General features: G+C 35.1%; 1 protein-coding gene and 1 long non-coding RNA gene across 4 annotated transcripts in view; one reads left to right on the top strand and one right to left on the bottom strand.

The window, feature by feature from the left end:
• The window catches only part of Calx (Na/Ca-exchange protein), a 97,170-nt gene that overhangs the window by 46,058 nt on the left and 36,204 nt on the right, over window positions 1–14,908 (top strand). The gene's annotated exons all lie outside the window — the stretch shown is intronic.
• On the bottom strand, window positions 3,037–6,859 carry LOC128676926 (uncharacterized). The gene is made up of 3 exons (XR_008405480.1): window positions 6,780–6,859; window positions 3,486–3,661; window positions 3,037–3,187 (listed from the first exon to the last, which is right to left on the bottom strand). It is a non-coding gene; the product is annotated as an uncharacterized LOC128676926 (long non-coding RNA).

Raw genomic sequence — 14,908 nt, 5'->3', positions numbered from 1 at the left:
GCTTTTCAACGTCACTTCAGCTGCGGATAAGCGCGTGATAGCCGTGTCTCAGTCACAGCCCTTTAACAGAATGTAAACAAATAGTGTAGAGAAAATAGAAATAAACAGTATTGGTTTGACCGCTCCTAAGTCAGTACTTAGGAGCGGTCAAACCAATACCAACCAATAACAATTGTAACGTACTTACGTTTAATTTAACATTACTTTTATTAATTCTATACGAATCAAAATCAAAATAAATCAAATCATTTATTCAGAAATTAGGCCTTCACAGGCACTTTTTCACGTCATATTCTAAATTAAATGATGTTTACCAAAGCTACAAACTACTAGCATTTCGGAACGACCACTGCTGAGAAGAAATGCCGAAAGAAACTCATTCAAACATATACGCGTATGAAACGGTACTATTAATGTTAAATGTTTAGATATAAGATAAATACGCTCTATCTCTCATCTGAGCGTATTTCCGAATGCTTCCTCATCTATTGAACTGGGCCCAAGGTCCGCTTTCCTACATTTTGTTCTCCGCTTCACACGGCCTCTGAATCCAGGAAGCATAATGTTTGTACACTTTTATTATACATACTTTTATCCTAACTAATATTATAAATTTATGCGAAAGTAAGTTTGTTTGTTATTCTTCACGCTCTATCTACTCAACCAATCTTCTTGGAATTTTGCATACATATCGTTTGAAATACGGAAAAGGACAGGGTACCTTTCATCCAGAAAAAATAACTGCTCCCGTGAAAAATCACGCGGGCGAAGCCGTGGGCAAAATCTAGTTATACATATTTTAAAGATTATGAAACACGAAACGTACCAAAATTAGCCTTGTACTTGTGTCGCGTGACACGTACTTTGTTTTACAAGGACCATTTAAAATAGTTAATATTTTCGCAAGAATTTCTTATTAAATTTAACTAGAATTTTGCAACAAAGTTTCGAAAAACAGCTTGTAATTTTAGGATTATAAATATTTATTGAAATAGTGATTTTTTGAAGAGAGTGAAATGTTTTGAACGAATGTAAAACATGGAAGATGAAGTACGTACTTTGTTATTTTTCTAGGTTATGTGAGGAAAGTTGGTTTCTTTGGCCACATACAAAGGGGACCCCAGTTTGAATTTCTAAGACTGAATCTTAAAGGCAAAATGCCTGGCAAATAACCTCCTGGCCGCCCTCGACGAAAGTGGTTTGATGACATAAAGGATTGGACCGGACTTAGATACAACCAACTGAAAATAGCGGCCCAAAGCCGCGAGGGCCTCCGTATGCTGACCTCCAAACTCCAATTCGAAGATGGCACCTCATGATGATGATGATGAGTTCAGAGTACGGAGAAGGATATGGGGTACCTTCCATCCCGGAAAAATATATGATCCCGCGGGAAATTCACGCGGGCGAAGCCGCGGGTAAAAGCTAATTTATTATAAAGCTTCCAAGATGGTCTAAAATTATATCTCAAAATCATAAATCCAAAGTACAAGCCACTGTATTCGTATCTTGAAACTCCAAAATCATAAACTCACCCCTTGCGGCTCCAATGTAGCCCTTAAACCACCCTTTATCTGTTGTACAGGGAGCAGGATTAAGTTACTCAAATTTGACTTCTAACGCGTGGTAATAGTTGTAAAGTTCGGGTTGACACTTAGGTCGTTGCAGTACTTCAATATTGGATGTAAAATTCTGAACTCTGAACTACATATTTGCAAAATTTCAGGGGGTAGATCAATTAGTTGAGTAGATCAAGGTAACAAACAAACAAACTGACTTCTTATATATCGCAAACCTTAACCAGAAATCTTAACAAAATGCACTATATATATATATAATTTTTTTATTGTCACTGTAAAAGCCTGTATATTGGAAAATCTTAGGATTAACTAGACAATCTTATGATTGACCAACGCGAGTTGGTAAATGTTGCAACTCGGTTTCGAAGCATCTTCAACCGAATGTGCTGATAATTGCGAAACACGTTTAGTTTGTTTGTAGAAGATTCTTCAATCTTCTCACAAGTTTACTGCGTGAACATGATTTTGTCACGCGTTGAATGAATAAAGATATCTTTTAAAACAATAAAAGCTTGAATCAAAAATACATTTTTGTAAATTTGTTTATTTCTTCTTATTTATCTAATACGAATACGTCTGCAAAAGTGTTTATCACTATTACCACAAAAGCTCGCAAATCACTTTGTTATCAACAAATTCGGTAATTAATCGGAGTGGATCTTAATCGAAAAAATCTATCCACTCAGTCAAAAAGCTCGAAAAGCTTATCAGATAATGGTGCTTATAAAGCTGCGCCCAAAGAATTGACTCACGGAGTCCAGGGCCGGATTACTAGCAGACTGAAAAGGTTAAAGCCCAGGACAGCTGATTTTAGGGGGCCGCAAATGTATCAAATAAAAAATTGTAAATACATTGAGAAAATGAGTCTAGAAAAATAAAACCTAATGAAATATTCAGGAAACTGACACAAAGATAAAATATCACCTGTTTAAATGTTTCATTTGCTATTTCTTTTGAACAGTGGTCGTTCCAAATGGCTAATAGTTTGTAACTTTTTGAGAAATACTGTACGATTACAAATTTTAACACGAAAAATAGTTCGTGAATTTCTAATATTTGATAAATACTTTGACGTTGACATCTTCATCACAATATTGTTGTAAGAAAGCTGCAATGAAAACTATAAAGCAATTTCATTGAAATAATAAATGAAATATTATTATTACGTGTTCCATCAATGATTGCGAATTGAGACTAAAATATGTTAACTGGAAACTGGAAATCGAACTCCATTACGGGCGGCAAAAATTGGATAGCTTACGGGCGGTGAATATGCAATACGCCACTGCACGGCATCTGTCATCAGCTAAAAGCCTTCAAAAGCTATCATCTCCCAAATCATTAATTTCCTTGGAATTGTTGCGAAATATCTATTATTCTTTAAAATTGTTGGCTTTTCATAAATCTGAATATATGTAATTACAGTTTTTGGCACCTTTAAAGTTAGATCGTTTTATTTTCCCATTCATCATCGATATATATCATAATTTTTTAATCCTGTTTCCTGATTTTTAATTCTGTTTCCTTTATTTTTACCATTTTATCAGCACTCGATCACATTCATAGTATATTATTTGTAAACTTTTTGAAGCTGTACGTATGTTATACTACAATAAAAAATATGTATGTTATACTACAATAAAAAATAATACGTAAAAAACAATAATGGCACGTTAGGGACCAACACTGTTTAAATGAGTATATTTCGGCGTTTCTTCTCAGCAGTTGTCGTTCCGAAATGCCAGTAGCTTGTAGCTTTTCTAGAAATACTGTTTAAGTTAATATTTGACGTGAAAAATAGTTTCTGATTAAGACTTTTTTAAATTTATTTACACACAACAGCTTACAAGTTTAGCACTATAATAATATATACGAGTACACGCGGTATGTAGAGGGTAGTTATACCAATAGAGAGAACACAGCATGATTCGCATTGCTAGTCTGATAAGAAAACAACTTAGAGTGGATTGCATCGTGAACTTTGACGACTTTAACTTGTGCAGTTGCAAAGTACGCCATTTTGTGTAAACGTCAGCGGCGCGCACCGGCGCGCACCGGCGCCAATCAACGTGAAATTTACCCTGTAATGTAAAATAACAATATATCAACTAAATAAATATACAAGTGAGAGTTCGTTGCATTGTTGGACAGAGATTGACGGATCATTTTGTGATCATGTTATATAAGTAAACTAGCTGATGCCCGCGACTTCGCTCGTACAAAATTGTAAAAATCCCGTTTTTCCCGTTCCTGTGAGAATATTACGAAATCCTTTCTTAGTGCTCACCTACACTAACCGGAACGTTCATGCCAAATTTCAGCTTCCTACGCCCAATAGTTTCAGCTGTACGTTGTCTGTCAGTCAGTCAGTAACGGAAGAGTTTTATACATATAGACTGATTGATAAAATAATATTTTTTTTCCCTCCCAATTAACAGTGCGATAGCCACGTGTCGCATAAATACAATAAAGATTAGTTGTATACGAAATGCCATTAAGAGAATCGTTTTTATAGTCTGGAGTACAAGTGATCCCACAACTCCATATGTTATTAAGGTAGGCTATAGTCGTAAAAACGTTATAAAAATGCTTATGCGACGAAATCGCGTAGGCTTCGGAGGTAGAAACTTTAATGTTACGATGAGTCGATATAAGGGTTTCTATAAAGTGGCTTCTTTTTCGGGATAGTGTAACTTCTACGACTAATTAAATTTGATTATTAAATAGCTCTAAGGGTGAGTTGCACCCGTCAACTTTGACGTTGTCGTTTAGACAAAGTGGCATAGGTACCATGCGTTTTTTGCGCAAGTTAAAGTCAACGTCAAAGTTGACTTGTGCAACGCAGCGCAAACAGCTGAAGTTATGTTAGAATTTCAAATCCTAACTAATATTAAAAATGCGAAAGTAAGTTTATTACTTTGTTTGTTAGCCCTTCACGCTTAATCTGCTTAACCAATCTTCTTGAAATTTTGATAAATGAAATTATTTTCGTTCAAATCGTTATTCCGCGAAAGGGTGCCTAGAATGCTCCACGATATTATTCCAAAATTTATGTAATTTATCTATCATAAATAATTCTGTGAGGTTAAATATATAAGGCTGATTTCTGTCCATTAATTCGATAAACATTCAAACAAATTTTTAATTTTCCCTCAAACTGTTTATGATGGAACATCACGGCGTCGGGTGGTGTAAATCACAGTACAACTAAATTATCTTAATCATTATATAACACTCAGTAATTTTATAGTTTATTGTGGACATAATGAGAGGCACGCCGGTGGGCTCGCCGACACGCGATCGCGGCTTGTAATGGCTGACTCGGCAAAAACCAGTGTTTCATAAAAATCGTGGAACCAATGCAAAGGACGGAAAGTAGTAACAAATTAACTTAAACACACAACTTAGTTACTAGTTAAAATATGAAATTATCGAACGGTCTACGATAGGAAAGGATCTTTTTATATGGTACCCGGAAGGCCCTAACAGACCCCTTGGATAACTAAATACTAATTAAAGTTTTCTAAGAAGTTTCAAGTCAGATGGTACCTCTGAGATATGAGGTCGGATAGGAAATCCCAAATCGGCAACGCTTCCATAGCCATGGCAATAACAGACTTGTTTCCGTGAAAATACGATTCAAATTTCAATGAGAACATGTGGCGCCCCGTTCTCAAATTGGAGTATCATAAAAAAGCTACAAAATGAAATTGGTAAAATACAAGATTGCCATAAAAGAAAACGTATGGTGTAGCCCCTTATGGGTATCACTTATTCTTTTAATATTTTTTTTTCAATTGATGGCTTCTTTTGACCAAGATGTTACAAAATAAATTGTACCTCTACTTTGCGTGTCGATGGAATATCTACAAATTCTTTATTAAATATATTCTTGCGTGAACGCAGCCACTTCGATGGCAACACCGTATTTGCCATCAAGTCAGCCCGAGTACAGGTGTTTTGACACTCGAGACAGGCGACAAGATGAACCATCGATTGCGGGCCAAATTGTACTTAATATGAGAAAGATCTAGCATACCCCGTTTAGTCAGAATGTGTTTGCACCCAGTGCGCAGTCTGTATAGCGACTTCCAAATGGGCCAGGTTTGATCATGGCCAGGAAGTTCCTCTCACTACCACGTGACGGTACTAGTACGGTACTATGTGACGTCTCTGCCGTGTCTCTGGCAGTTTTTATTTCTAAAAAGTAGTATACATTTTTACATTTATAATAATAGTAGTAATAATTTCTTGTTTGTAACAGTGGGGTACGATGTTGATTAGGAGTATCTACTATTCTCTAATGAAAATACTGTACGTCGGCGTAAGGCGCAAGAGATGAATTAATTCGACAGCTCAGTGGTCAAGAGCACTGTCCCGGATAGACAGGGGCGCGGGTTCAATTCCCGCTCGATTCCAGAATTTTTTCATCTCATTATTATTTTCAAAAATAAGTCAAAAATCATGTGTGACATGTATAACAAATCCATTTAAATAATAGTAGTATTTTACTATAATAAAATAAACCCTATAATCGCCTTTTACAATTTTCAACTTGAAAAATTCGAAGCCCGAACTGTGTTTTCGTGGAAAATGTTTACCTGAGCGGAAAATACCAATGCAAACTAGCAAATTATTCCAATGAGAATTCAAAGATAAAGCGATTTGACTTTCGACTGACGTGGAAGTAGGAATTCTTTGGGGAAAGCATCTTGTCACAGTGAATATATTTTTTAATCTATAGGTACTTATATTTTTAATACTTATGTTGAATATTTAAACGAATAACTATTAAGGTGATTACTTATTAAATCATCAAAACTAAGTTGAAATTCTACAGAAAAAAATCTCGCAATTTAAACGAAAAGTGAAGAATCAATCATCAGTGAAGAATCAAATACAAACTTAAACATTGAAAACAAGTCTGTGACAGCAATACAAAAAGGCAAAACTCAATATTACATACCTGTAAGGTATCAACTGTGATCTTAAGGTCCATGCGAGTGCATAAAAAGACGATGTTGTAATATTAGGAAGCAAATATGTGGTCGTCCAAATCAAAAGGGACCTTATGGCGGCTGGCATTTAGGTCTTTATTACCGTTGTTCGAATACAAAACAACGGCAATAATGGCGTAAGTGCCGGGCGCCATAAGGTCCCTTTTGATTTGGACGGCCACATATCAGTAACTAAACTCACGGTTTATATTTCTTTAGAAGGGACCTTCCCTTTGGATTTGGACGGCCACATATTGAGATGAAATTTGGCCACATTTGAGATGAAAGTTTAGTTTAAGAATTAAACATAAACATTATCGACGAAAGGGTAATAGATCGGACTGTGAAAATCTCATTCGTATTTCCAATCAATGTGTGTGTGTTACGGTGCTCTGCAATTGAGTCACACGTAGGGTTGTCACTAACATTATTAGTGAAACCAGCTAGATTACAAAACAAAAATACTGGATATATATAAAAAAAAAACTTTATTATTCCAAATATAAACATACAATATGAACAAATGACGAATATAAAGCTAGAAGCATCCTCCAGCTAACCATTAGGATAAACAGAAAAAAAAATGCGGCGCAAAAAGTTGACACAATATAATGAAGTTAAATGTAATCATAATTAAATAAACTAAAACAAACTACATATATAGGAATACCTGATTTCAAATTGACGACCTCGGTGGCGCAGTGGTAAGGTTCTAGCGACTGAACCGAGAGGTCCCGGGTTCGATCCCCGGTCGGGTCATGATGGAAAATGATCTTTTTCTGATTGGCCCGGGTCTTGGATGTTTATCTATATATGTATTTGTTATAAAATATAGTATCGTTGAGTTAGTATCCCATAACACAAGTCTCGAACTTACTTTGGGGCTAGCTCAATCTGTGTGATTTGTCCTAATATATTTATTTATTTATTATATTTATATTTAAATCAGGTATTACTATATATGTAGTTTGTTTTCTCCAATCCTGGAAATGGAGAAAAGCCAATTGAACCTAAGATATCAGTCTTCAGCTATCAGTCGGGATTATAGAATAAGAGATAGGTTTATTAAAAAAAAAAATTAGCAGACTTTTTTTTTTATTTTGAGGACATGGAGCAGCAACGGGTTATACAAAGAAATAAAAAAAGGAAAAATACTGCTCACTCACCTGCGCAGCATTTTAAGCGTCCGACCATAGCGGGAAATAAAACTTCGACGAATGAATGGGAAGTAGAAGACGTTCAAATTCAAGATACACCTACAGTTACCGCAAATAACTCTAACAACATATGTCGGTGATACATATACATACATAAAACAAAATCTATATTATTCTATGATAACTTTTTGACGTCAATAAGTGATATCATCTTAAAAATTTAATAAAAAATTTTGAATTTGAATTTGAGAAATAATATAGTAAGTATTAACCAGAGAACGTGCCCATAAGATAAGCGTGAACTATTTTCATAATAGAAAGCCATTTATATCATCAAAGAATTTCAGAAAGATAAAACCAGAAAATTAAAGAATTAAAATATTAATTACTTTTTTTAAATTTGGAAATTGTTAATATCCACAAACTGAATAACTAGTTGTTTGCCGCGAACTTGACCTCGCGAACACAATTTAATAATTGTTTCTACATAATTGTCTATATTTCAAAAACGACTTAACCGATTTGGATGCCCCACGAACCTAAAAATTCTATTGACAGATACTACATAACTTTTAAATTTCATCAAAATTAGACCAGCGGTTCGAAAGTTATCGCGTTACAAACATACATACATGCAAAAAAATGTATTTTTGCCCCAAGTTGATTTGTAGACGTTGCTCGTCAATCAATTTTTGACATTTATTTCTTTGGACATCAACACAATTTCGTCATTCAAAACGTAAAATTCATGCGAAGAAAAAAGAAACTTACGCTGTACTGATATCAAACAAGAAAGTAGGGCAGCGGGTCAACCCTACAAAAAAACGGCCTTTGCTATCGTTCGTGCGATGGAATTCAATAATTTTTTTATTGTCCCATTTGTTTTGCGGCCCGAAGCGTCACCATTTTGTTTTTAACATATATGCAATTCTGTGTTTCGTTGCTTTTGTTCATTTGCTATTAATCAATCAATGTTTTTATTAAATCTTGTTTTATGAGAAATACTGAAACTTTACTGAAACTGTCGATATAATAGCTCCACAAATAAATAAATATATATATATATATATATAGCAATTCATATCTGACTAGCTGTTGTCAAAGCGTGTTCGATATTATGCCGTACATACGTACCTCAGTCCTCGTCAGAAGAACGATATGTTTTGTGTACAAAAATGCTCATTAGGATGAAAATAAATAGACTAAGACTTTACTGTTTCTTTAGTTTAGATGCGGCTGTTAATTTTTTCTTGCCATTTTCAATAACATAATTTCGATTACGTCCAGTTTTCTCGAATATCATCATATAGAATATATTAAATCATTTATTCCTCTAAATTTGTATCTAATTGGTCCAGCAATTTAGTCGTGAAATATTTTATCTGTGTAGGTAGGTAGCATATTGTCAAACTCACTGCTCCGTTACGCCATATTGCCTGTATTAGTCCTGTTAATTATACATAAATTTATATTTAAAAAATGGTAAGCCCTTCTGGCATAATAGGGACCAACACTGTTTGAATGAGTTTCTTTCGGCATTTCTTCTCAGCAGTGGTCGTTCCGAAATGCTAGTAGTTTGTAGCTTTGGTAAACATAATTTAATTTAGAATATGACGTGAAAAAGTGCCTGTGAAGGCCTAATTTCTGTATAAATGATTTGATTTTGATTTTTTACCAGGTCACTGGTAACCCTATATAAAACATATCGGACTAAATTGAATGCGTCTGCAATCGATATTAAATTAGCTGGACAGTTCGAAGGTTAATCCTTTTAACCTCAGTTAGGTCTCGTTAGCCTCCAGCCAGGCACAGATTATATAAAACTTAACCAACGGCTGGCGAATTACGTGACATAAGAACCATATAAGTGCAGACGGAAGTAAAGGGCTTCACTTAATCATTTTATTTTTAGAACGTTGTGTTTATATATTGTTTGGGATCAGAATATGTCATAGAATCGATTATGTGATTTATTACGATTATCGCTCACATAAATGGTGGAACTGTTGCTGGCGACGCGTGGCCGGGTCATGAGGTTCCCTCTATTATGGTTGAGCTTCGCGATGGTTGAACCACGCGTCAACTTGTGAACGGTGACGCCAGGGAGTACTGGTCAGCTCGATTCTCATATATTTTAAATTGTGTTTTATAAATATGATTTTACAAACGTCCTTCACCCTGACCTTGAATGTTCTTGGAAATGGTGTTGACAAGGAATAATGCACCCGATAAGTCGCCACAGCGTTATTATCCCTTAACCGCCTCTCACGACATCAACGGGAGGACATGGTCCAATACTGGGGCGGGAAACACACGTCTTCCCAAAGCAAAAGACAATTATTATAAAGCGCGACCAAAATCCTTGCATTTCTTAAATTATTCCCCGCTCGTTTCTCTAATACCGGGTCTTAAGGCTGTAACATTGAATATTTATCCAGTTATTTATTTACATAATGTATAATAATCTGTGGGAGCAAGGGAGACGGCGATAGGAGAGAGATTGGGACTTAAAATTATGACATCAACCGCCCTTGGTCTACTTATCAGGAACACGCAGAACTAGAATTGACTTACTATATTACTAGATGCGACTTTGAATAGACTATGCTTTCACTATACGAAGTTTGTGGTATGTGGCTTCTACTCTAGTATAAGATCTGCGAGGAGGATATCTCCTGTGTATGTCATATACGTCGGCAAAGGATATAAAGTGGATGTAAGGATGATAGGTATTCCCAGAGAGAGTCGATATCTCAGGCATGTGAAGTCATAAAATTAATACCGAATCTTTAAAATTTGACGCGCTTCCAGTATATACTTACCCGTACATGCTACTTAACACTAGACGTATTCTTCTTCATAGTCGTATTCCTCGTGGCTGAGCGTCGTGGTCATTACATGGAATGAAACACACACAACAATTTTCTTGGCATTATTAATGAAGTGGTTTGTCATTGCCTTCTCCATTTCACACACAAGTTAATAATAATTAACCAGTGTGTTGGTTTTCTCACGATGTTTTCCTTTACCGGAAGCAAGTGGTGGTCGATGAAAACTACTATACATGAGTCAGTTTGGTATACAAACTCATGTGGTACGAGTAGGATTCGAACCTGGGACCTTTCGATCCACAGGGCGTCTTAACCATTACCACCACCGCTTCTAGACGTATACACAACACTAATTATGCCTATCTAGACTAAGTATCTACTAATCACTTAACAGGCAAATCGGGCTTTAGAAATTACTGCAATTACAAATAAGGAATTACATTTCAAATTGACTCTTTTTTTTAAACTCCTTTTAAATTTATTATTGGCACGGATTGCGTTCTTTTAGGATAAAAAGTACCCTATGTGGTAATCCAAGGTATCTGCTACTTTAATACTAAATTTCATAAAAATTGGCCCAGCCGTTTAAGCGTCAAGGAGTAACTAACAGCAATATTCTTTGCATTTTCCTTTCTTCTTTAACATTCTCCATCAATTTATTTAAAACTTAGTACTGGCATAAAAAAAAATTCGCCAAAACAAATTATCAATATTGAAGTCACGTCCAGCCTCTATATTTCCAGGTCTTGCTGACAGCACAGCCCCGACTTGGTCCGTACGTGATGTGATGTAATAAAGACCAGACAGACGGGGCTGTAATTAGATAGATTGTATGTTTAGTTGTTAGCTTTTTTATTTTCGCAATCATTGTATCTCTTACTAGCATAACCTAACTAACCTTCCTCAGGAACCACACTATCTATTGGTGAAAACCGCATGAAAATCATGATTAATCTTTTTGAGTGATTGGATTAATCCAGGGTCGGCAACGTACATTTGACAACCTTATTGATAGTTGCAAAGACAATTTGCAAATAAATGGGCCGTATGCATGTTTACATGCAGGAGTAGGGGCTGTGCTACTGGAAGTCTGAACACCAGTGGTGGGCATTTTGTTCAGCGCATCGCTGAATCTGGTAGCTCAGGGTTAGGGATTAACCATGACATATGTACCTGTATCTCTTCCAAAAACTCGATTGAAATCATTCGAGACAATTAAAATTATACAATGTGTAATTTATATTTGTCATAATATTGACATAGTTAAATAAAATACAAATATTTACTAATAAAAAATATGACGATTACCAAATAACGTTACTCGATATCCCCTAGGTGATCGACAAATGTATTAATGGCAAGGCTGTATGACGCGCGGCGTCAACTCCAAATGAATTACTACTTGCTTGTGCTTTATAATAGTTGCAATCTACACTAATAAATAGGTTATTATTTTTTTTTCTAATTTTAACAAAGACTTGAATTAGGTTTACTATCTTACTTAATAATACTTAATCTGTATTTAGTTAATATAAATTTTATGAATGATTTTTGGAAATGATTCATCCTCAAGAAAATTGACGGTTCGTAATGTCAGCGCGGCCGCAGCGGTCGAAACGTACTGAGAATCACCAAATAGGTATTATAAAGAGGAAATGTTTGTAAATTTGTGTATAGATAACTACTCTACCTATTTCCAAAATTATTAAATCAGAAGGAAGCTACTACTACTTGCTCTTTATACGCGCGCGAAGCCCCAGTATGCAGCTACCATTAAAGGCATAGCGTTGCACCGCGTTGTGAAGCATCCAGTCGCTCAACTAGGACGCGGTAATAAATACAGTGATTGGATCGTCCACAAGTCCCAAGATATTAATAATGTGTAATCAAAGCACACAACGTTACGGCCGTAATAGACGAGATAAAATTGTTTATTGTGTAATTATTATTAGGGATATTTTGGTTATCAATATAATTACGTATTGCCCGAGCTTTCCATTGGATTATATAACAGGAAATAGGGTTTACATAACAGGAAATATTAAGATGTTATTAATAGACAGACACAGGCGCACATTTAAGTGATTATATAAGGCTACGTTTGGAATTATTACATAGCGTGAATGCAGCGTTGAAGAATTTATCACTAGTTATGTTACCTTAAACTGTGTGACGTCGTTATACAATTAAAAGTCCATAAATTGCATGCTGAAAAATAAACATTTGTCCAATTTTAAAAGTATGTTCAAATCAATCAACTATCGTCCAAATATTTGTTTGAAAATGAAACTTAACTGTATAGAACTAAACAGCATAGAGTAGACGTGTAGTCGTGTTTTATTTATTAAAATTCTTTTAATTGAATTATAATAGACTAGCCCGCGTAAATTTTGCGGGTTGATAAAAAATAATGTATCCTATGTCCTTCTCTATACTTCAAACTATACATGTATGCAAACTTCAAGATGATTGGTTGAGTAGATAAGTAGTGAATGAAAATGTAATTTATAAAACAAACTTACTTTCGCATTTTTAATATTAGTTAGGATTAGGAATGTGGCAAGTAGAAATCTTTAGGATCTGCCTACGCGACGAGAAACTGGTGTTAATATGAATGTAGATGTTTTTAGTAACAAACAATTTTAATAATTTTTACTACGAAGAGCGCGAGCTGCACCTAGTTACAGCAGTGAACTGTTAACTACAATTAACGCGGCGACGCCGTCCTATAGATAATATGCGAGTTAAATTAAACGTCAAAGTAGACTGGTGCAACGCACCCTGAGTACTTCAAACTGCAGAGTTGGCGTGCCGACTAATGGCAAACTACAAAGCGCAGGTTGCACTAATCACCAACTATTATTTCACAGAAAATACGGCTATTTACTAAGCATTAAAAGATTTGTTTAAGCACTTAAGATAAAAAATAATTACACATAAAAAAGTTAATTTTTTAAGCTACTATAGGTACTGTTAATGTTCTGATGCAGAAAAACTTTTTCGCAAAATGTTCAAACGTTTAAAAAATTGTCGATTGTTTGGCAATTTACCGCAATGTTATATTCTCAGAAAGTTGTTTTCGTAAAATGTCTATTTAGCCCAACGTCATAATTTATCCATAAATGTCTATTTCAAATTTGTTCAATTTCCCACAAAAACTTCGGCGAAAACCTTACTTATAAGTAGAATAGATTAGAAAATTACTTCTCCTTTGGTTTTATTTTTGTCCTAGCGTCCATTTTGTTCACCACAATTTTTTAGATCAAATAAATATAGTCATTATATTAGTTACTAGCTCTTAATAATTGATAGCCATCGTCATATTGAGTGTGTTATTGCTAACACTGGATTTTATTCAAGTCGCCTAAAGATATCTGACATTACTTTTACGACAACTTACCGCCATCTAGTGGCAGGTAGTCGCATACACACTAGGGAACTAAAATGTCAATCAGTGTAAAGGTTTTCTCACGATGTACGATTACTTCACCAGAAGCAAGTGGTGGTCTATGAAAACTACTATATATGAGTCAGATTGGTAAACAAATAATATGGCAAGAGTTCCTACTCTCCAACCTGAGACCTTTCGATCCACAGGCGGGCGTCTTAACCACCACCGCTCCGCTAGTCTCACTCCGCACTAATTGATAATAAAATTACCTAATATAATAGGTAAATTTCGTAAACTCTAAAACGATGTCTAACCGTTTTAAAGTTTACGAAATTTACCCAGTCGAACTTTAACAAAACATTCCGTGAACAAAGACAAGACAAAAGCGCTCCTTTTAGTCTTCAATCCTTTATATCGAGTTTACTACGACACTTGCGGCATGAATGCCAAACCACGCCATCCGGATCTAAACATAATGACGGAATTACGTGGTATTATTTTAAAATATATGTTTTAATTCACTTGAAAGTTCCAACACACCCATTATACAGTTAAATTAAACGTGGCTTTCGAGATTCGCGACTCTCGGCTCTATCTACCATGCAAATAATAAATATACGTCCTTTATCGAAATTATGTGTCATGACGCGCAAAAGCGCTTCTCCTTAGTCTTACGTTTCATTCCTTTACTCCGATTTTACGGTGTTACTTGCGCTGTGTACCACGGCATCCGGATCTAAAGATAATGAAGAATTTACGTGTTCTGGTCCTAAAATATTTGTTATTGTTGTATATATTAAACGGGGACTGTTTAATCTATACAAACTTAGAAATAACTTAGAAATGACATAGAAATAACTTAGGAACAACTTAGAATTAACTTAGAAATAACTTAGAAATAACTTAGAAATAACTTATAAATTACTTAGAAATAACTTAGAAATAACTTAGA

This window comes from Plodia interpunctella, chromosome 17 (genome assembly GCF_027563975.2).
Source record: "Plodia interpunctella isolate USDA-ARS_2022_Savannah chromosome 17, ilPloInte3.2, whole genome shotgun sequence".
In the NCBI taxonomy this organism is placed as follows: Eukaryota; Metazoa; Arthropoda; class Insecta; order Lepidoptera; family Pyralidae; genus Plodia; species Plodia interpunctella.
Note: the sequence above shows the minus strand (reverse complement) of the source record. Positions and strands in the feature narration are given on the sequence as shown.